Genomic DNA, 20882 nt, shown 5'->3' with positions numbered 1-20882 from the left:
CCCTTCACGCCACCTGACAGCCTTACACAGAAAGCCAGCCTGGCCAGACCTGCCCCCTGAGTTGGTGGCACGGGGGAAGATGAGGGAATTAACTTCTGGCCCGCTGACAGTGGTGCAGCCTGCCAAAGCCGCCCGGGTAATTTGGTTCCTTTCCTTTGTTGACTTGGTGCCAGCGCACAAGAGCGGATTAAGCAGGGAAATTCTGCATGGAGAACTCTCCCCCTTGGCGCTCCAATCCCATTGTCTCCCGAGAATGACAGCCGCTGGTGGTGCCAACGCACACCGCTTCACTGGCACGTCCCCAAACAGATCAGCTTCCCATTCCTGAAAAGAGGGATTTGTTAAAGAACTGGAGTTAAAAGAAAGAAGGAGAGGCAGGAGAGGACAGGCTGCGGAGTAAAAGTTACGCCTGGTTTGTTAATTAAAGGAGCAAGGTCCCCTAATGCTAATGCTGATCCCCGCAGGGGACGTTGGTGCTTCTCAAATTCACCTCCTTTGGGGGATGATTTCAATTGGGCCCACACTTCCTGCGCCTGGGCATTGGGCTGCGTGCTGGTTGGTGAGGTGGAGATGAACAGCCAGCTCCTTTAAGAGACATGCATCAGGGTCCTTCTCTGTTTTCCAGAACACAGACACCTATGCAAAAACCTGGGATAATCGCGGGTAATATTTATTGAGTGCCAACTATGCGGCAGGCACTGTTCTAAGCATTTGATTCACATCAACTAATTTAATGATTCTAATAACCTCATGAAGTCTGTATTATTGTTATTCTTATATTCCTGCTTTAATGATGGCAAACGTATGTATAAACAGTGGTGAGCTGTCCGTGTTAACAATTGCTGTCTGGAAAAATATAAAAAAACCAGCCCTGAGCATTGCAGCATTTGCCACTTTCTGTGGTGTCCACACTCCTACCACACTCGAGTACCAGCTTCCCATGGGAGGTCCCTGAACACAGAGCTGGGGGCAGTCACGACGTCAGTGCACAAGCAGGATCCCTGACGCCAATGGGTGACAAGAAACTTTTCCAAACTCATGCAGTTAAGTGGTGGAGCCAAGATTTGTACGCGGGTCACCTGGTTCCTGAGCCTCTTCTCTCAACTGCTGTACTGCTCAGCCTCTGATGACAGACAGAAAGAACACGAGGCCTCAGGGAGTTCTGAAGGTGAGAGAGGTATGGGACACGCCAGCACCTCTCAGTTCCTGCCTCACTGACAGTCCTCCTTCCTGGGCGCCCCGCCCCGCCCCGCCCCACCCCACCCCACCCCACCCCACCCCACCCCATGTTGTTCTCCTCCCTTACCAGCGCTTGAGCCCGATAACTTCCGGTTCAAGAAACCCGGATGTACCACAACACACTTTCTGAGGCAGAACGTAAAAGGTAGAGCCACGTTTGGTGTCCGAGGTAAACAATTTTTGTAGCCGCTAATGAAATCTTTAAATCCTCTCTTTGTACATCGTTTTAATTTTATTATCACAGCATGTTTGTGAGAAATACTTTAAAATTCTTCAGCCTTAGAGTAAAAAAAGCCCCCCCGCCCCACCACCCCCCCGCTCCACCCCCCCCCCCCCCCCCCCCGCTGTCAGTTTTCTCCCTTCTGTGTCTTGCATACTGGCTGATTGACTTTCTCCACGCCAGGTATCCTAACGTCTTAACAGTCTCCTTGCTGGAAAGAAATCTTCAGTGGCTCCCATTACCTACGGATCCAGCCTGGCTTTTTAGTCCAGCATTCAAGACCTGTCAAGCTCTTCCGCATCCTCTCGTATGCATGTGATAGACAGGCACTCCACCAAGCGAAGTACAACCATCCCAAACTTATTCCTATGACTTTTCTTCCATTCATTCGTTCATACAATCAATCAGTCATCATTGAGGATTTATTAGACGATAGGTTCTGGAGACAAAAAGGTAGATAAATACGACGCAGTCTTTGCTTTTGAGGACTGCATATCCCAGATACATCTGACTGGTTGTTCTTGCTGAAACATTTTTCCACCTCCATGCTTTTGCATACACTACTTTCTCCACCTGGAAGACCCTCTCTGCATTTCTGAACATGCACTTTTATTAACTGTCCACAGCTGCAGTGAGGCCTCCTTCATGAAGCCTCTCCCAGTTCTCCGCCTCACCCCACCAAGCTGGAACTGATCGCAGCCTCCAAACTCCCACAGCAATCCTTTGCCTCCTCTTCTGACGCTACTCTTTCTCTCTTGGATGAAAGCCGTGTGTATCCATGTTGGTTCTCCACTTCTAGAACCTGTCGTTTTGGGGCTGCAGGACTTGGTGGATTCACACTGGCATCCCCTCAGGAAGCAGGTGAGCAGGAAGTGACTGTTGGATGCACGAAAAAGCAAGGCAACCACAGAGGTGGGAAAATGCTGTCTCTTTTTCATTGTTAAGTCACTACTTTAGGCACAAGAGTGTAACTAAGTCCTTTCCAAATGGAAAATGGCTACTTTAGAGCCACGTGGGCTTCTCACAAATTACATGTTGTGTCTTCTGTTCCTCTTTAAAATATTTTTCACAGGTAGCTTCATTAAAATGACGATCACTTCTGGGAGCAAATTAATAAATTCAAACATAGACTATTAGAATTTGAAGGGACCTGCAAGACCCTTCTCTTTTTAGCTCTCAATTTTAGATCTAAGAAAACTGGGTCAAGAGAGGCAAAAATAACTTACTCAAATTCCCTGTGAGTGCTTGTGGTATATTGTACAATACACCATAATAATTGTTTATAATAATTTAGTGATTCATTCAACTACTCTGCAAGTCAACTCTGTGTCAGGCAAAAGGTGATTCTAAACCATTGAGAAAAAGATAAAATATATTGGTTATTGATTAGTAGTTTAACTTTTTAGAAATGCTTTCATCAACAGTAGCAAAAAGGAAAGCAAATAAAAGCTCATATAAGGTAAATTTCAGTTACCTGGAAAAGTTACCTATGTGAAGTGTTTCATTTTACAGGTGAACAGAGCAGTGAGACAGGGCCATATGACAATCTTTCCTTGTTCGCAGGGGATAGTTCAGGTTTACTTCTCTTGTAAACTTGTCTCTTCCCACCACAATTATTAATAGTGTGTTCTTTCACTCTCAAAAGTGTTCTGGCTTGGACAATGGCCATTCTACATATAAAGCTTAGTCGTTTTTGCTTGTATAGCTGTAATATCACTTTTTTTTTCTTTTATTATTATACTTTAAGTTTTAGGGTACATGTGCACATTGTGTAGGTTAGTTACATATGTATACATGTGCCATGCTGGTGCGCTGCACCCACTAACTCGTCATCTAGCATTAGATATATCTCCCAATGCTATCCCTCCCCCCTCCCCCCACCCCACAACAGTCCCCAGAGTGTGATGTTCCCCTTCCTGTGTCCATGTGATCTCATTGTTCAATTCCCACCTATGAGTGAGAATATGCGGTGTTTGGTTTTTTGTTCTTGCGATAGTTTACTGAGAATGATGATTTCCAATTTCATCCATGTCTCTACAAAGGACATGAACTCATCATTTTTTATGGCTGCATAGTATTCCATGGTGTATATGTGCCACATTTTCTTAATCCAGTCTGTCATTGTTGGACATTTGGGTTGGTTCCAAGTCTTTGCTATTGTGAATAGTGCCGCAATAAACATATGTGTGCATGTGTCTTTATAGCAGCATGATTTATAGTCCTTTGGGTATATACCCAGTAATGGGATGGCTGGGTCAAATGGTATTTCTAGTTCTAGATCCCTGAGGAATTGCCACACTGACTTCCACAATGGTTGAACTAGTTTACAGTCCCACCAACAGTGTGAAAGTGTTCCTATTTCTCCACATCCTCTCCAGCACCTGTTGTTTCCTGACTTTTTAATGATCACCATTCTAACTGGTGTGAGATGGTATCTCATTGTGGTTTTGATTTGCATTTCTCTGATGGCCAGTGATGATGAGCATTTTTTCATGTGTTTTTTGGCTGCATAAATGTCTTCTTCTGAGAAGTGTCTGTTCATGCCCTTTGCCCACTTTTTGATGGGGTTGTTTGTTTTTTTCTTGTAAATTTGTTTGAGTTCATTGTAGATTCTGGATATTAGCCCTTTGTCAGATGAGTAGGTTGCGAAAATTTTCTCCCATTTTGTAGGTTGCCTGTTCACTCTGATGGTAGTTTCTTTTGCTGTACAGAAGCTCTTTAGTTTAATTAGATCCCATTTGTCAATTTTGGCTTTTGTTGCCATTGCTTTTGGTGTTTTAGACATGAAGTCCTTGCCCATGCCTATGTCCTGAATGGTATTGCCTAGGTTTTCTTCTAGGGTTTTTATGGTTTTAGGTCTAACGTTTAAGTCTTTAATCCATCTTGAATTGATTTTTGTATAAGGTGTAAGGAAGGGATCCAGTTTCAGCTTTCTACATATGGCTAGCCAGTTTTCCCAGCACCATTTATTAAATAGGGAATCCTTTCCCCATTGCTTGTTTTTCTCAGGTTTGTCAAAGATCAGATAGTTGTAGATATGCGGCGTTATTTCTGAGGGCTCTGTTCTGTTCCATTGATCTATATGTCTGTTTTGGTACCAGTACCATGCTGTTTTGGTTACTGTAGCCTTGTAGTATAGTTTGAAGTCAGGTAGTGTGATGCCTCCAGGTTTGTTCTTTTGGCTTAGGATTGACTTGGCGATGCGGGCTCTTTTTTGGTTCCATATGAACTTTAAAGTAGTTTTTTCCAATTCTGTGAAGAAAGGCATTGGTAGCTTGATGGGGATGGCATTGAATCTGTAAATTACCTTGGACAGTATGGCCATTTTCATGATATTGATTCTTCCTATCCATGAGCATGGAATGTTCTTCCATTTGTTTGTATCCTCTTTTATTTCCTTGAGCAGTGGTTTGTAGTTCTCCTTGAAGAGGTCCTTCACATCCCTTGTAAGTTGGATTCCTAGGTATTTTATTCTCTTTGAAGCAATTGTGAATGGGAGTTCACTCATGATTTGGCTCTCTGTTTGTCTGTTGTTGGTGTATAAGAATGCTTGTGATTTTTGTACATTGACTTTGTATCCTGAGACTTTGCTGAAGTTGCTTCTCAGCTTAAGGAGATTTTGGCCTGAGACAATGGGGTTTTCTAGATACACAATCATGTCGTCTGCAAACAGGGACAATTTGACTTCCTCTTTTCCTAATTGAATACCCTTTATTTCCTTCTCCTGCCTAATTGCCCTGGCCAGAACTTCCAACACTATGTTGAATAGGAGTGGTGATAGAGGGCATCCCTGTCTTGTGCCAGTTTTCAAAGGGAATGCTTCCAGTTTTTGTCCATTCAGTATGATATTGGCTGTGGGTTTGTCATAGATAGCTCTTATTATTTTGAAATATGTCCCATCAATACCTAATTTATTGAGAGTTTTTAGCATGAAGGGTTGTTGAATTTTGTCAAAGGCCTTTTCTGCATCTATTGAGATAATCATGTGGTTTTTGTCTTTGGCTCTGTTTATATACTGGATTACATTTATTGATTTGCATATATTGAACCAGCCTTGCATCCCAGGGATGAAGCCCACTTGATCATGGTGGATAAGCTTTTTGATGTGCTGCTGGATTCGTTTTGCCAGTATTTTATTGAGGATTTTTGCATCAATGTTCATCAAGGATATTGGTCTAAAATTCTCTTTTTTTGTTGTGTCTCTGCCTGGCTTTGGTATCAGGATGATGCTGGCCTCATAAAATGAATTAGGGAGGATTCCCTCTTTTTCTATTGATTGGAATAGTTTCAGAAGGAACGGTACCAGTTCCTCCTTGTACCTCTGGTAGAATTTGGCTGTGAATCCATCTGGTCCTGGACTCTTTTTGGTTGGTAAGCTATTGCTTATTGCCACAATTTCAGATCCTGTTATTGGTCTATTCAGAGATTCAACTTCTTCCTGGTTTAGTCTTGGGAGAGTGTATGTGTCGAGGAATTTATCCATTTCTTCTAGATTTTCTAGTTTATTTGCGTAGAGGTCTTTGTAGTATTCTCTGATGGTAGTTTGTATTTCTGTGGGATCAGTGGTGATATCCCCTTTATCATTTTTTATTGCATCTATTTGATTCTTCTCTCTTTTTTTCTTTATTAGTCTTGCTAGCGGTCTATCAATTTTGTTGATCCTTTCCAAAAACCAGCTCCTGGATTCATTAATTTTTTGAACGGTTTTTTGTGTCTCTATTTCCTTCAGTTCTGCTCTGATTTTAGTTATTTCTTGCCTTCTGCTAGCTTTTAAATGTGTTTGCTCTTGCTTTTCTAGTTCTTTTAATTGTGATGTTAGGGTGTCAATTTTGGATCTTTCCTGCTTTCTCTTGTGGGCGTTTAGTGCTATAAATTTCCCTCTACACACTGCTTTGAATGTGTCCCAGAGATTCTGGTATGTTGTGTCTTTGTTCTCGTTGGTTTCAAAGAACATCTTTATTTCTGCCTTAATTTCGTTATGTACCCAGTAGTCACTCAGGAGCAGGTTGTTCAGTTTCCATGTAGTTGAGCGGTTTTGAGTGAGATTCTTAATCCTGAGTTCTAGTTTGATTGCACTGTGGTCTGAGAGATAGTTTGTTATAATTTCTGTTCTTTTACATTTGCTGAGGAGAGCTTTACTTCCAAGTATGTGGTCAATTTTGGAATAGGTGTGGTGTGGTGCTGAAAAAAATGTATATTCTGTTGATTTGGGGTGGAGAGTTCTGTAGATGTCTATTAGGTCTGCTTGGTGCAGAGCTGAGTTCAATTCCTGGGTATCCTTGTTGACTTTCTGTCTTGTTGATCTGTCTAATGTTGACAGTGGGGTGTTAATGTCTCCCATTATTAATGTGTGGGAGTCTAAGTCTCTTTGTAGGTCACTCAGGACTTGCTTTATGAATCTGGGTGCTCCTGTATTGGGTGCATACATATTTAGGATAGTTAGCTCTTCTTGTTGAATTGATCCCTTTACCATTATGTAATGGCCTTCTTTGTCTCTTTTGATCTTTGTTGGCTTAAAGTCTATTTTATCAGAGACTAGGATTGCAACCCCTGCCTTTTTTTGTTTTCCATTGGCTTGGTAGATCTTCCTCCATCCTTTTATTTTGAGCCTATGTGGGTCTCTGCACGTGAGATGGGTTTCCTGAATACAGCACACTGATGGGTCTTGACTCTTTATCCAATTTGCCAGTCTGTGTCTTTTAATTGGAGCATTTAGTCCATTTACATTTAAAGTTAATATTGTTATGTGTGAATTTGATCCTGTCATTATGATGTTAGCTGGTTATTTTGCTCGTTAGTTGATGCAGTTTCTTCCTAGTCTCGATGGTCTTTACATTTTGGCATGATTTTGCAGTGGCTGGTACCGGTTGTTCCTTTCCATGTTTAGTGCTTCCTTCAGGAGCTCTTTTAGGGCAGGCCTGGTGGTGACAAAATCTCTCAGCATTTGCTTGTCTGTAAAGTATTTTATTTCTCCTTCACTTATGAAGCTTAGTTTGGCTGGATATGAAATTCTGGGTTGAAAATTCTTTTCTTTAAGAATGTTGAATATTGGCCCCCACTCTCTTCTGGCTTGTAGGGTTTCTGCCGAGAGATCCGCTGTTAGTCTGATGGGCTTCCCTTTGAGGGTAACCCGACCTTTCTCTCTGGCTGCCCTTAACATTTTTTCCTTCATTTCAACTTTGGCAAATCTGACAATTATGTGTCTTGGAGTTGCTCTTCTTGAGGAGTATCTTTGTGGCGTTCTCTGTATTTCCTGAATCTGACCGTTGGCCTGCCTTGTTAGATTGGGGAAGTTCTCCTGGATAATATCCTGCAGAGTGTTTTCCAACTTGGTTCCATTCTCCCCATCACTTTCAGGTACACCAATCAGACGTAGATTTGGTCTTTTCACATAGTCCCATATTTCTTGGAGGCTTTGCTCATTTCTTTTTATTCTTTTTTCTCTAAACTTCCCTTCTCGCTTCATTTCATTCATTTCATCTTCCATTGCTGATACTCTTTCTTCCAGTTGATCGCATCGGCTCCTGAGGCTTCTGCATTCTTCATGTAGTTCTCGAGCCTTGGTTTTCAGCTCCATCAGCTCCTGTAAGCACTTCTCTGTATTGGTTATTCTAGTTATACATTCTTCTAAATTTTTTTCAAAGTTTTCAACTTCTTTGCCTTTGGTTTGAATGTCCTCCCGTAGCTCAGAGTAATTTGATCGTCTGAAGCCTTCTTCTCTCAGCTCGTCAAAGTCGTTCTCTGTCCAGCTTTGTTCCGTTGCTGGTGAAGAACTGCGTTCCTTTGGAGGAGGAGAGGCGCTCTGCTCTTTAGAGTTTCCAGTTTTTCTGTTCTGTTTTTTCCCCATCTTTGTGGTTTTATCTACTTTTGGTCTTTGATGATGGTGATGTACAGATGGGTTTTTGGTGTGGATGTCCTTTCTGTTTGTTAGTTTTCCTTCTAACAGACAGGACCCTCAGCTGCAGGTCTGTTGGAGTACCCTGCCGTGTGAGGTGTCAGTGTGCCCCTGCTGGGGGGTGCCTCCCAGTTAGGCTGCTAGGGGGTCAGGGGTCAGGGACCCACTTGAGGAGGCAGTCTGCCCATTCTCAGATCTCCAGCTGTGTACTGGGAGAACCACTGCTCTCTTCAAAGCTGTCAGACAGGGACATTTAAGTCTGTAGAGGTTACTGCTGTCTTTTTGTTTGTCTGTGCCCTGCCCCCAGAGGTGGAGCCTACAGAGGCAGGCAGGCCTCCTTGAGCTGTGGTGGGCTCCACCCAGTTCGGTCTTCCCAGCTGCTTTGTTTACCTAAGCAAGCCTGGGCCATGGTGGACGCCCCTCCCCCAGCCTCGCTGCCGCCTTGCAGTTTGATCTCAGACTGCTGTGCTAGCAATCAGCGAGACTCTGTGGGCGTAGGACCCTCTGAGCCAGGTGCGGGATATAATCTCGTGCTGCGCCGTTTTTTAAGCCCGTCGGAAAAGCGCAGTATTTGGGTGGGAGTGACCCGATTTTCCAGGTGCCGTCTGTCACCCCTTTCTTTGACTAGGAAAGGGAACTCCCTGACCCCTTGCGCTTCCCAAGTGAGGCAATGCCTCACCCTGCTTCGGCTCGCGCACGGTGCGCGCACCCACTGACCTGCGCCCACTGTCTGGCACTCCCTAGTGAGATGAACCTGGTACCTCAGATGGAAATGCAGAAATCACCCGTCTTCTGCGTCGCTCACGCTGGGAGCTGTAGACCGGAGCTGTTCCTATTCGGCCATCTTGGCTCCTCCCCCCGTAATATCACTTTTTAATTAATAGCAGGTTCTAAGCAATGTGTCACTGATCTGTTGCTGTCGAACCGTGGACATCTCAAGGCTGCCTGCTTGTGAGAGAGCTCCCAGAAAACTGTCAGCAATGCCAGCGGATGCCCTCTTTCCTCTCAGTGTCTTGCTACTGTGAATATGTTCTGTCCACAAATGCTATGGCACAACCTTCCAAATCCCAGGAAAATAAAGGACACCTCGAAGCAGGTTGGTCTGTTTTGCCAAAAACAGAAGCTACCAGCAGTCTTGGGGGTGAGGAGATAGAGGATGTTGATGGTGTGTCATAGGCCAGATGCAAGTCATTCCAGGCATTTTTGCATAAAAATCCACTTCCAATCTTCCTACATGAATTGCCATTAGGTACATTGCTTTAAAGTATTAAATGAACCATCAAGTTTTTCACTTGGCAATTGCTAAACTTCCAAAAAATCTGCTTTGTCAATTTTGGATACTCACATTGTTTGAATTGTCTGTTGCTGTCTAACTCCCATTCTTGGGGGTAGATGGAGAGAAAGATGACTTGATGAGAATGTGTATGGGAGCAACTCACCTCCCAGGCTCTTGAGAAGGCTTGTCAGAGGACCTAAATGACATCACATCACCCAACCTCTATTGTACATCTTTGTAGAAACTGATATGAGAGACTAGGTGTCCCAGATGGTTGAAAAGATGTTAGAACTCAATTTCCACCTATATCTTACTCCATGACAGCTGTTTCTTACCTGGGCCCCTGTCTTTAATCTGTTCCCTCATAGTTCACCCTCTCCACTGCAACCTAAGAGATCATTCTGGACCAGAGAGACACAGGCAGAATCTAGCTTCCAACACTCTGGGGTTTTGCTACCTCCAGATTTAATGTCCAAGCACAATATCATAAAGCCCTCAATAAGCTGATCATTGTTTCTTTCTTGCTTCATTCTCCAGTATAAGTTTTCTTCTATTGTGTACTTTTGAGTTAAAATGAAAACAGGTTAGATGTGTTGGCTCACTCCTGTAATCCCAGCACTTTGGGAGGCCAAGGTGGGAGGATTGCTAGAGCCCAGGAGTTTGAGACCAGCCTGGGTAACATAGTGAGACCCCATCTTTACAAAAAATAATTTCAAACAATTAGCCAGGCATGGTGGTGCACATCTGTAATCCCAGCTACTTGGGAGGCTGAGGTGGGAGGATCACTTGAGCCTGGGAGGTTGAGGCTGCAGTGAGCTGTGATTATGTCACTGCACTCCAGCCTGGGTGACAGAGCAAGACCCTGTCTCAAAAAGAAAAAACAAACAAACAAAAACAAAAATAAAGTGAAAACAGTCATGCACCAGAATTAAATGCATCAACTCTCACCACTACCAACAGATGGCATGAGAAGGTGCTTGTAACATACCACTTTGGACTTAAGAACACTCTAGGAACCAACTTTTCTGTAAGCAGAGGAGCTTCTTTTTCTCTAATTTTCTCCTCTATTTATCCACCAACTCATCCATCCATCCATTCATTCAACCATCCATCTATCCTCCCATTTATCCATCTATCCATCCATTCATCCATCCTCCCATTTAACCATCCATCCATCTATCCATCCATCCATCCACCCACCCATCCATTCTTTCAACAGGCAATTGCTTGCTTGCTCTGTGCCAGACACTTGAGCTCTGTGGTGGTAATCATTGGGGGAATAATGAAGCCCCTGGCCTCAAAAAACTTGGACTCTAGTAGAAAAGTGTTGTATTCCCCCTGCATGCTTGCCATTGCCTATGACCATACAGCATCCTTCACCTAGAGTATCATTATTTATGTTCTCCATCTAGAAAATGCTTCACTAACATTAAGAGTTAGTTAAAGCACTTCTTTCTAAGACTATCCATATCTCCCCATCAGTAAGAATATGGAGTCAGACCTGCAAAAAACCTCATGGTGTCAGACAATGCACAGGAAGCTAATTTCCGCTTTATCACCCATGGGACTTTAAAGAGATCTTTCTCTTTTTTTGAAACAGGGTCTGGCTCTGTTATTCAGGCTGAGTGCATTGGCATGATTGAGGCTCACTGCCACCTCTGGCTCCCAGGCTCAAGCGATTCTCCCATCTCAGCCTCCCAAGTAGCTGGGACTACAGGCATGTGCCATGACACCTGGCTAATTTTTGTATTTTTAGTAGAGATGGGGTTTAGTCATGTTGCCCAGGCTGGTCTCAAACTCCTGGGCTCAAGTGATCCACCTGTCTCGGCTTCCCAAAGTGCTGGGATTACAAGCATCAGCCACCTTGCCCGGCCTTAAACAAATCATTTAATCTCTCAGGGCCTTAGTTGCTCAAACCATAAAATGGGAAGGATAATAATTGCTTATCTAATCTCACGGGGTAGTTGTGAGATTCACATAGTTGTCTAAATGCCTTAAACCACTGACTTTCTGTTGATTCATTTATTCCCTCAACATTTGTTAAGTGCTCTTTGGGCCAACCCTTGTGCTAGTTCTGGGGATTTATATTTAAGTGGACCCTTCCCACAGGGAACACATCACCTAGAGCAGGCAACAGTCATGGAAAAATTCCCACGCAGTGAGACATGTGATGAAAAAAGCCAGCGTGGGGAGGGTGGCTTCAAACATGAACATCATGCGATTTAAAATAACCAGAGCATGCATTCGCCTCACACTCACTATGCACACTGTCCTGTTCTCATGCTTTGCTTGCATTTGCCCATTTAATTCTCACATTTATTATCTCTCTTTGAAATAGGAACATTTATGATCCCCATTATACAGATGAGAAAAATGTAAGCAAAGGATGGTATGGCTAGTAATAGGCAGAGGTAATATTTCAACCTCCTAAGCCCTTTATAAACAAGCTCCACAGGTAGGGGTGAATGGGCATCCCATGGGGCCAAGGCAGTGAGTGAGGGTGTTGGCATGACCAGAGCAGAAGAAAGTGAGCTCGCGGGAGCAGGTCGAATTCCCGAGGGCAGGCAGCCTGGCTGAGGAGTCTGCAGCCCCCAAGGTTACTGAAAATAGGTATCGTGTGATCAAACGCAGGCCTTCTAGGAACTTGGATTTACCTCTTTTTTTTGTCCTCCTTCTTCCCTCTCCTTTCATTCCTGGGGAATGTCTTGCCTGTCCTCTTGGATGCTGGCCTTGAACAAAGATGGCTTAAAAAAATAGTTGGAGGCGAGAATCAACTTTCACTTCATTAAAAAAAAAATTCTTTTTCCTTTTCCTTTTTTTTTTCCAGAGATAAGTTTCACTAATTTTTTTTTCCAGAATTGAGGTTTGCTATGTTGCCCAGGTGATTCTACTGCCTCAGCCTCTAGAGTAGCTGAGATTACAGGCCTGTGCCCCCACCCCTGTCTCTAGAACTAGGTTTTGGTTTGCAGAGTGGTAACATTCCCTGGCTACAGTTGTATGTTATGAGCCTTGTACATTTGCAGAGTATATGGGAAGAAAGCAGCCATTCATCAAGATCTCTCCTTACCTGTTGGACTTTGGATATATGACAAGAAGTTACTAAGTGTCTAAGTAATGTCTTTTCCTTTTTATCTAAAAGACCCTAAAAATATGAGTATTTGGCATCATTCAGTCAACAATTGATTTGATTTGCCGTGAACTGATCTTTGCTAGGGTTCCAAGTTGGTTTAAATCAATGAGCTCTCTCTTTTTTGTTTTTGTCTCTCAAATTGTATTGCTTTGGAGAGTTTTTCTTTGAAAAGCTTTTATTGACTTTTCCTAAAAGAAGAAGCGATGTGTCAGATTCTAAATGAAATCCTCTTTCTGAGGAGCTGTGAGGTCCCCACAATGTGTCAACCACAATCAAGATGTTGAAATTGAAAGCATTCACAGAGGTCATTCAGCCCAGCCATTCCCAGATCTGACCGATCACCGGAATCATGTGGGCATCAGAGACAGAGCAACAACAACAACAAGCCACAACAGCAGCAGCAGCAGCAGCAGCAGAATGAAGGAATGAATGAATGAATGAGCGAGTGAGTGAGTGAATCCGCATTTCTGGAGGAGACTGTATTTACGAAGAATCTTCCCAGATCTCTATGGCAGCATGTCTGGGGACCCCTGCAGTCACTGGTCTCTCCAACAGGGCAGCAACCCAGAATGGTGCAGTTTTGGCATTGCACACACCTGAGGAGGCACATGGGGGCTGAAATCCAGTCCAAGCTCCAAGGGAAAGACTCCTTTTTCTCTGTGTGACTCCCCCAACCTGTGGAGTGTGCCTCTAGGGCTGCATCCATGCAAGGGGACACCTTTTCCTAATTTGCACAAAGGTTCCCTATAGGTTAATAGGGGCATTGCTAAGAAACCCAAATGCTGCAATGAATTTTAAGGACCATGCTGATTGATGGTCATCTTGGACTGCCACTGAGTTCTCACATTTTACTGTTCGTTCCTTCTCTTCCTCCACTCCTCTACTACCTGCAACCATAGTCTTGCTCTAGATCCTGCAGCCCATGACATCCCATTCCTCTTTCCCCAGGGAGATCCTCACGGATTTTGAAAACAACCTGTTCCCACTTGTCCTAGGTTTATTGGTCAGAATATCCCCGCTTCTTTCTGAATAACCTGGATTTGGTTTTCTTTCCATTTATCAAATTCTCCCATAATCTGTATCATCCACATGGATGGACACTTCATTTGGTCACTCACTCATTGTTTCACTCATGAGTGCATACTATGCAGCTGGTTCACCATGCACTAGTTACCAGCTTGTCTAGTCTCATGAGGCAGAACACCCATGCATATCACAGGTTACATAAAGAGGGTTTATTACTTACAGATAGATAGCAAGGGACAAGTGATGCCGAGGGCCTGTTGTAAACCCATCCCCCAAGACTCAGGGAAGCTGCCTGGGGTGGATAGAGCTTCAACTGCACAAGCTTCATTTGCAGCACTGCAGAGGGACCCTGGAAAGCAGCATTCCATGGGTTTTATACCCTAAGGTCACATGACATGCGGGGCTGAAGCACTGATGGAATCTTGTTTCTGAGGGAGACTGGGACAGAGCTCTGGCTATTCCGGCCAGCTCCTCTCTATCTCAAGGATGTGGCATTCTCAGCACATTCTAAATTCTTTTTTTTTTTTTTTTTTTTTTTTGAGATAAGGCCTCACTCTGTTGCCCTGACTGGAGTGCTGTGGTGCAATGATGGCTCACTGCAGCCTTGACCTCCCAGGCTCATGCAATCCTCCCACCTCGCCTCCAAGGTAGCTGAGACTGCAGAAATGCACACCATGCCTGGCTAATTTTTTTTTAAGTTTCTGTAAAGACAGGGTCTTGCTATGTTGCCCAGGCTGATTCTCAGTGCATTCTAAAACAGGGGAGAACTGGATTGGTTGAAGACCATTCTGATCATATGCCAAGCATTCGACAGTTGTTCGTCAAATATTTATTAGTGCTGACTATGTTTTAGTCTCTTCTCCAGCCTTTGGGGATATAGTGACAAGCAAAATAGAACATGTTTCTTATTTCATGGTTGTTTAAGTCTAGTGGTAGGGAAGACATAATAGACAAGTAAACCAATAAATAAGAAAGATAATTTTAAACAGTGTTGAGTCAAGCACTTTGCAAGGTGTTAAAGGAGTAAGGAGATGAAAAAAGTGCTTTCTGCAAGTTGCTTACATTCTAGTGGGGAGATTCATTCAAACTCATAGTTTCCACCTGGCTTTGCTCATATTGAAATCAAGGCTTGTAGGAGACCATTGGAGCATGGGGCCAAAAGGCCTAGGGAGGAGGAGGGGTCTCTCTCTGGGATCAGGCCTCCTCAGCCCAGAGGGAGCAGGTTCTTACCCAGTTAGGATTATTCTAGTTTGTTTTAAATAACTCTGGCTTACTACATTGTTTTTAAGGTCACGTTGGGTAGACTTGATTTTAGAGTCTGATTCTTTTTTAGGTGTGGAAGGAGTTTTCCATGAGAGAATAAAACCCCACATTGCAATTCCCATTTCAGTCTGGTGGGCCTTGGAGCCAAAATAGTTTGTGCACTAACTGCTAAGCTATGCAGAGATGGGAGATATTCAGCTCCTTCAATCTGGTAGGCTTGGCAGGGTGAGCTCTTGGTAACAATGACTTCCTATATACCAACTACAGTATAAAAACTGTGGCTTGTGTTTTGTCTTGCTCTGTGCCCTCTGGGGCCAATTCCAGCTCCAAGCTCCCTTTGAAGTTTCTGTGCCTGGATTGGCTTCACAGGCTCTGAAGCCAGATGAGAAATGGGCCCATTATTAATGGGGGCAAAGAATTTGCACCCTCTTCATTCTGTGTGGGTGGTATTGGGATTCCATGGGATACCCTAGGGGAGAGTGTCAGACTGCTCAGAGCACTGGTGCCGGGCTTGGCACTGGTTCTTTTTGGGACCGGTTGGCACTGAATGGCACTGGACAGTAATGACTTCCCTGTGTTTAGCTGCTGAGTGATGAGAGGTTACTCTGGACAGATGATGGGTGTGGTGGGGGGTCATACATTAGGAGAGCAGATTCATTCATTGTTTAATTGATTGGTTCGCTCATTCAAACATTTACTAAGTTCCATTCTGTGCCAGGTCTTGTGTTTCTCCATTTCTCAGGGAACAAAGAGCCACAAGATTTTGGTAGAGAAGATGAGTGTGCAAGGGACTTGGTGCAAAGCAGAGTTATAGGCACCCTGGAAAAAATCTGAGTAGCAGGGGGCAAGGCACAGTGAAGGAAGTCATCCGTTCTGTCTGGCTGGGGGTGGTTAAAAAAGGCTTCAAGGAGGAGGTGGTGTTTGAACTGTATTTTAAAAGTTAACATCAGGAACAGACCAATGATAGGAATGTGGGTGTATTACATTATGATGAGACACATTCTACTCTGTTTACAAAGTCTTAACCAAGCTTTTAGGGTGGCTCAATTCTGTTCACAAGGAGTGGGTAACGAGCCGGTTCTATTTAGTAAGATAGAGACAGAAGAGTACCCTGGTCTAGTAGTCAAGAAACCCGAGTTTGTGATGAGTCCTCACTTGCCCTCCATGGATGTTGGTTTACTCAGCTATAACATGAGAGATGTGGACAACTTCAGCAATATTTCACCATTTCCTAGGAAGAGTTGAAATGGTTGCGGTAGGGGCAGAGAGCTGAGATCTCTTGCTAGTCCACCCCTTGCTCCCTAAGGGGTCCCACAAAGCAAAGCTGAGCTTTGCAGAACGTCTTGTCAACCTTGTGAAGAAATGGCTTCTAAGACCCTTTCCAGCCTGATACTTGGAGCTTGATCTCAAATTGAGTCCAGTAAATTCACAGCAATGTGACCTTGGTGAGCCTTCTTTCTTGCTTATGAGCGCTTCTTCCTCCCTCATTTCCACATCTGTAGGATAACAGGTTGGACAATATGACCTGGAAGCCCTGTCTCTTCTGGCTTTACAGACCAAAGACCTACAGATCCAACCACACTGGCTGTGCAGGGGATTTGGTTATAAGGAAAGAAAAATGATTCTATTTGTCAGGTGCCTTCCGCAGACCACACACAGGGCTAGGGGTTTTGCTTACACTACACTTCATCCTTCCAGCACAGAAGTCTCTTGAGGCTGTTATAATTGTCATAGCTTTAAAGATAAGAAAACAAGCCCAAAGAGATTAAAGACCTGGAGAAAATTCTCCAGGGTTGTGTGAAAGAACAGGAGAGTGGATGGGGGCCTCTGCCTCTCAGTCCAGGGCTGTTTCTGTCATTCTGTATCTTTAATATCCCTGACAGCATGACCCTCTTTTCTTGGCTGTCTGGTCAACACAGTGGGCTGCCATGCAAGGTGGAACTCTAGTGCCATGATGTCCACAGTGCCTGCTGGTCCAGAGCAGCCCTGGCTGGACAGTCAGGCCATACTCAGAAAATGCAATGGCCTTGAATCAAGGAGCTGCTTGGCTGGACAGATAGAAGGGGGCTGTGAGGTCCCAGATGGGGGAGTCCTGGGCTTAGAGTCAGAGGAGACTCCACTTTCTCACATGTTGGGGGCTGGGGTCTTGTGTTGGGGAAACAGAGGCCAGGGGTCCAGAAAGGACGACCCTTGAAGTTAATTTTTGGAGCAGGGAATGTACTCTACTCTAGACGTCTGCAAGAGGGAGATGCAACTTAAGCGAGAGAGGATGTGAGGGGATGGCTTGTCCCCCGCGAGTGCATGTGTCTGCATGTGTCTCCCCATGTGACACGGGAGTGCATGCAAACACATCCATGTGGCCGGGGTGCATAGGTGTGCATCAGGAGTGCTCGTGCTGTGGGCTTCCGTGTCAGCAAATACGCATTAGGGAAGCTGTGTATGTACACACGTGTGTTTGTGTCCATGTAAAGAGAACAGACGCATCTGTGTGGTATGGGTTTGCATGGAATGTAAGAGTACTGGGGAAACACGTCTTTAAAACCCGATGTGAAAACCAGTCCATTATGAAGGCGTGTGCTTCATTTTGGAAAAGGGATCTAGTTTATTTTTATTCTTAGCACCTCCTTCAGCTCTCAGGTAATAAATCGCTCTTATTTTGCCTATCACCATAGGTCCTGCCCCCAGGAATGCTATGCTGTCTAGAACAGTCTATGTGGTTTGACCATGAGAAAAGCCCTTGATTTGAACAGAGCAAGGTCAGGTTTGGATAAGGAAAATTATTTTCAACCCCAAAAGGACAAGCTCAGAGCAAGTTTGGGAGCATGTGGTAGCAGAACTTGGAACTAAAGCCCAGGTGCCCCAGGGCAGGACTGGGTACACATGGTGCTGCAGGAATACCTGGTAGCAAATCTCCGTGGGCCTGGTGGGAGGAGGGCAAGGAGGAGGAGAAGGGTCTCAGCAGCTTCTGGTCCTGAGAAATCTGTGTCTGCTCCTGCCAGTGACTCATGGGGCCTCACCTTCCCTACCATGAATGAGACCTGCTGGAACTGACTGCCTTATCCCCACCAGAGTGAGAACTAATGAGGTCATGTATCTCCCCGGACTTTGAGCTCCTTTGGGAAAGTTGCTGTAAAATCATAGGGTGTTGTTACCACGGGGGACACCAAAAGGTCACTGGACCAGGGAGATGAGTACTGCAGCCTACAAGGCCTTACAGTGCCTGACTGCTTTCAGATTCTGTTTCTACCTTGAGCCTCTGATGCCTTGAGCAAGTCAGAAAGGCTAGAGGTCCTGCTTTGGGGCCTGGGCCAGGCCAAGCAGGGGAGAGATTCAGTGGAGTTGCTGTCCTGTCCATCTGTCTTAACACAGGGGGCCCCGTGTCCTTGGGGGCGCTGAGGTTTGGAGGTCCTGTTCCCTCTGATGGCAGGCAGCACTGTCGGTATTATGGAAACCTCCCAGCAAAGCAGCTGTGGGGACCCCAAGGAAACACCTTTCTTCAACCAATGCTGAGCCCATGAAAAGAAGGGAACTAGTGGTAATGAGCTCCTGGTCTGTGCCAGAAATCTCTTAGACCTTCATGCTCCTTATCTCATTTGATCTAGGCAGCATTGTAAGGGTGGAAATTACGACCTCTGTCCCAGATGTATAAGCTGTGGCCTGGAGTGGGAATAGCTGCCCATAGGCCGCAGTCCAGCGAGGCAGCAAGAGCATCCAGAGCCAGACTCTGAGTCTAGGGCACGCATTCTCCTCTGTGCCCTCTGCCTTGATGAGTCTTCTCCCCGCAGATCCACAGTCCCTGTTCTAACTCCCTTCGCTCCTTCTTCCCCTCCAGCCTTCTCTTCTGTGGCCTATTTGCCATTCCAACCAAATTCACCACTTCCTTTGCTATCACCTACCAGCCTGAGGGGGTCCCAGAAACAGGGGAACCAACAACATATGTCAGTTTTGCAAGCATCACCAACGTCAAAGAAACCTTTCATCCCTCTCCACTGTGTCCCCTACTGCCTGCGGAGCCTGACTTCTGAAATGTTTCAACATCTTCACTGCAGAAAAGTGTCTTTCTGTTTTTTTTTCTTAAATCCGCACATTTTCCATCGTCATAATGAAGGAGACAGTGACTTAATTCATTCACTGACACTTACCTACTGGGCACATAAGGGTAAGAAGGGGAGATTCTTGTCCTCAAGAATCCTGGAGGCTATGGGAGGAAGCAGATGGTTAAAATATGACTAACTCAGTGCTAACTGTAGGCCAAGCACTGTTCTAAATGCTCTGTGGGTCCCACACTGGTTCATTGTCACTGCAGCCCTCATGGGCAAGTGCAGTCACTACCCTCACCACGGCGCACCTACTCACTCTGCTCTCTGCCTTCTGGGAGACATGCCATCCAGCATTGTGTGGTGGCACAATATGGGGACACCAGAGCACAGAGAGGGGGACATTGGTTTGGCTGCAGGGACTGGGAGGAGTTTAGAGAGGGTGGCCAGGAGCTGGGGCTTGAAGCCTGAGACATGGGAAAGCCTCTCCAGGGAAGGGGGAGGGCTGGTGTCAGGGGTGGTTCTGAGGTCCTGGCACCTGGGGCCAGGCACACCAGACATGCAGCAGCACCTACATCAGTAAGAGCACAAGAGCAAGGTCGGCAGAACCTTGTCTGCCTGCCTGAAGGATTTCGGTCTTTCTTGTCAGGGTTGAGATGTTTGATGAGTACAGTGGATTCGTGTTATTTGAGGCAGTTATGTTCTATAAAGGCACCGAAAACACTGAATTAGCCAATGCTGAACCATGGCTCCTAGAGGAAACACAGGTTTAGGTTCCTGCGAGCCTCTGGCAATGATGAGTTAGTCAGCCTATCAATGCAGAATCTTGTATTGTGTGTGTTGTGTGTTTCTGTTGGAAGACACCTTATTTAATATATGTTACTGATTCATTCACATTGAACTCATTGCCAACAGCACTGGAACTCATGTCCACACGAAGCTTACCTAACACATGTTTTCTCCGTAAGGCACATCACAGTCTTGCACAGAGGAAAATGAGACAGCATTTCAGCCCTTTCCTTGGGGGCCATTTTTAAGCAGTGAAATCACCAACAAAAAGTGTAAAAACGTGGAAAATGTAACAGTAAATAAACTGCAAAAGGGACACTTGTTTATAGCATGAGAGCTGAGACAAGAAGGCAGATCAGGGCCAGGCATGGTGGCTTGCACCTGTAATCCCAGCACTTTGGGAGGGTGAGGTGGGAGGATCACTTGAGCCCTGGAGTTTGAGACCAGCCTAGGGAACATAGTGAGACCCCCATCTCTATTAAAAATAAAAAAATAAAAACTTGAAAAATGAAAGAAGGCACAGTAGGGCCTCTTTTGACCTCAGCTTTGAATGAGTGACCCAACTGCTTCACTGCCCTTCCCGTGTCCACAAATAGCAGGGAAAGAGCTGCAGGTATTAATGTTGTGGTTACAGATGCATTTTACCAAGGACATGAATTTGCAGTGATGGAATCTGCAAATTGATATTGGTAATGAGAGGGAAGCCTGAAATACTCTGCCCTTGGAGCCCTTCCTATTCTCCCACAGAAGCCCCCTTAATCAGTGGATGGGACTTACCTGCTGGCGTCCCTCCATATGGGCGTCGCTACGCTGTCTTTAGATCTTTGTGGAGCCGTGGGAGGCAGCCTGGGAAGGGATTACACTCACCTAAGGGAATGAGATAATGGAAACTGGAGCTCAGGTGATGTGAGCAGCCCAAGACTGATGCCCAGTGGAGGCGAAGTTGAAAACAGAGGCCACAACTCTAAGTGTGTTGAGCCTCTTTTCAGTTTATCTTCATGTCTCAA

The 20882-nt window shown here is 45.0% G+C and overlaps 1 long non-coding RNA gene across 1 annotated transcript in view; it reads left to right on the top strand.

Moving 5' to 3' along the window:
- Nucleotides 1–1331: 1331 nt before the first annotated feature.
- LOC107972770 (uncharacterized) overlaps nt 1332–20882 on the top strand; it is a 57852-nt gene continuing 38301 nt past the window's right edge. The window contains exons 1-2 of the long non-coding RNA XR_001714471.3: nt 1332–1408; nt 1643–2320. This is a non-coding gene — a long non-coding RNA (uncharacterized LOC107972770). The remainder of the gene's footprint in view (nt 1409–1642; nt 2321–20882) is intronic.

This window comes from Pan troglodytes, chromosome 12 (genome assembly GCF_028858775.2).
Source record: "Pan troglodytes isolate AG18354 chromosome 12, NHGRI_mPanTro3-v2.0_pri, whole genome shotgun sequence".
In the NCBI taxonomy this organism is placed as follows: domain Eukaryota; kingdom Metazoa; phylum Chordata; class Mammalia; order Primates; family Hominidae; genus Pan; species Pan troglodytes.
The sequence above is the reverse complement of the archived record's forward strand: the minus strand, read 5'-3'. Positions and strand labels throughout refer to the sequence as shown.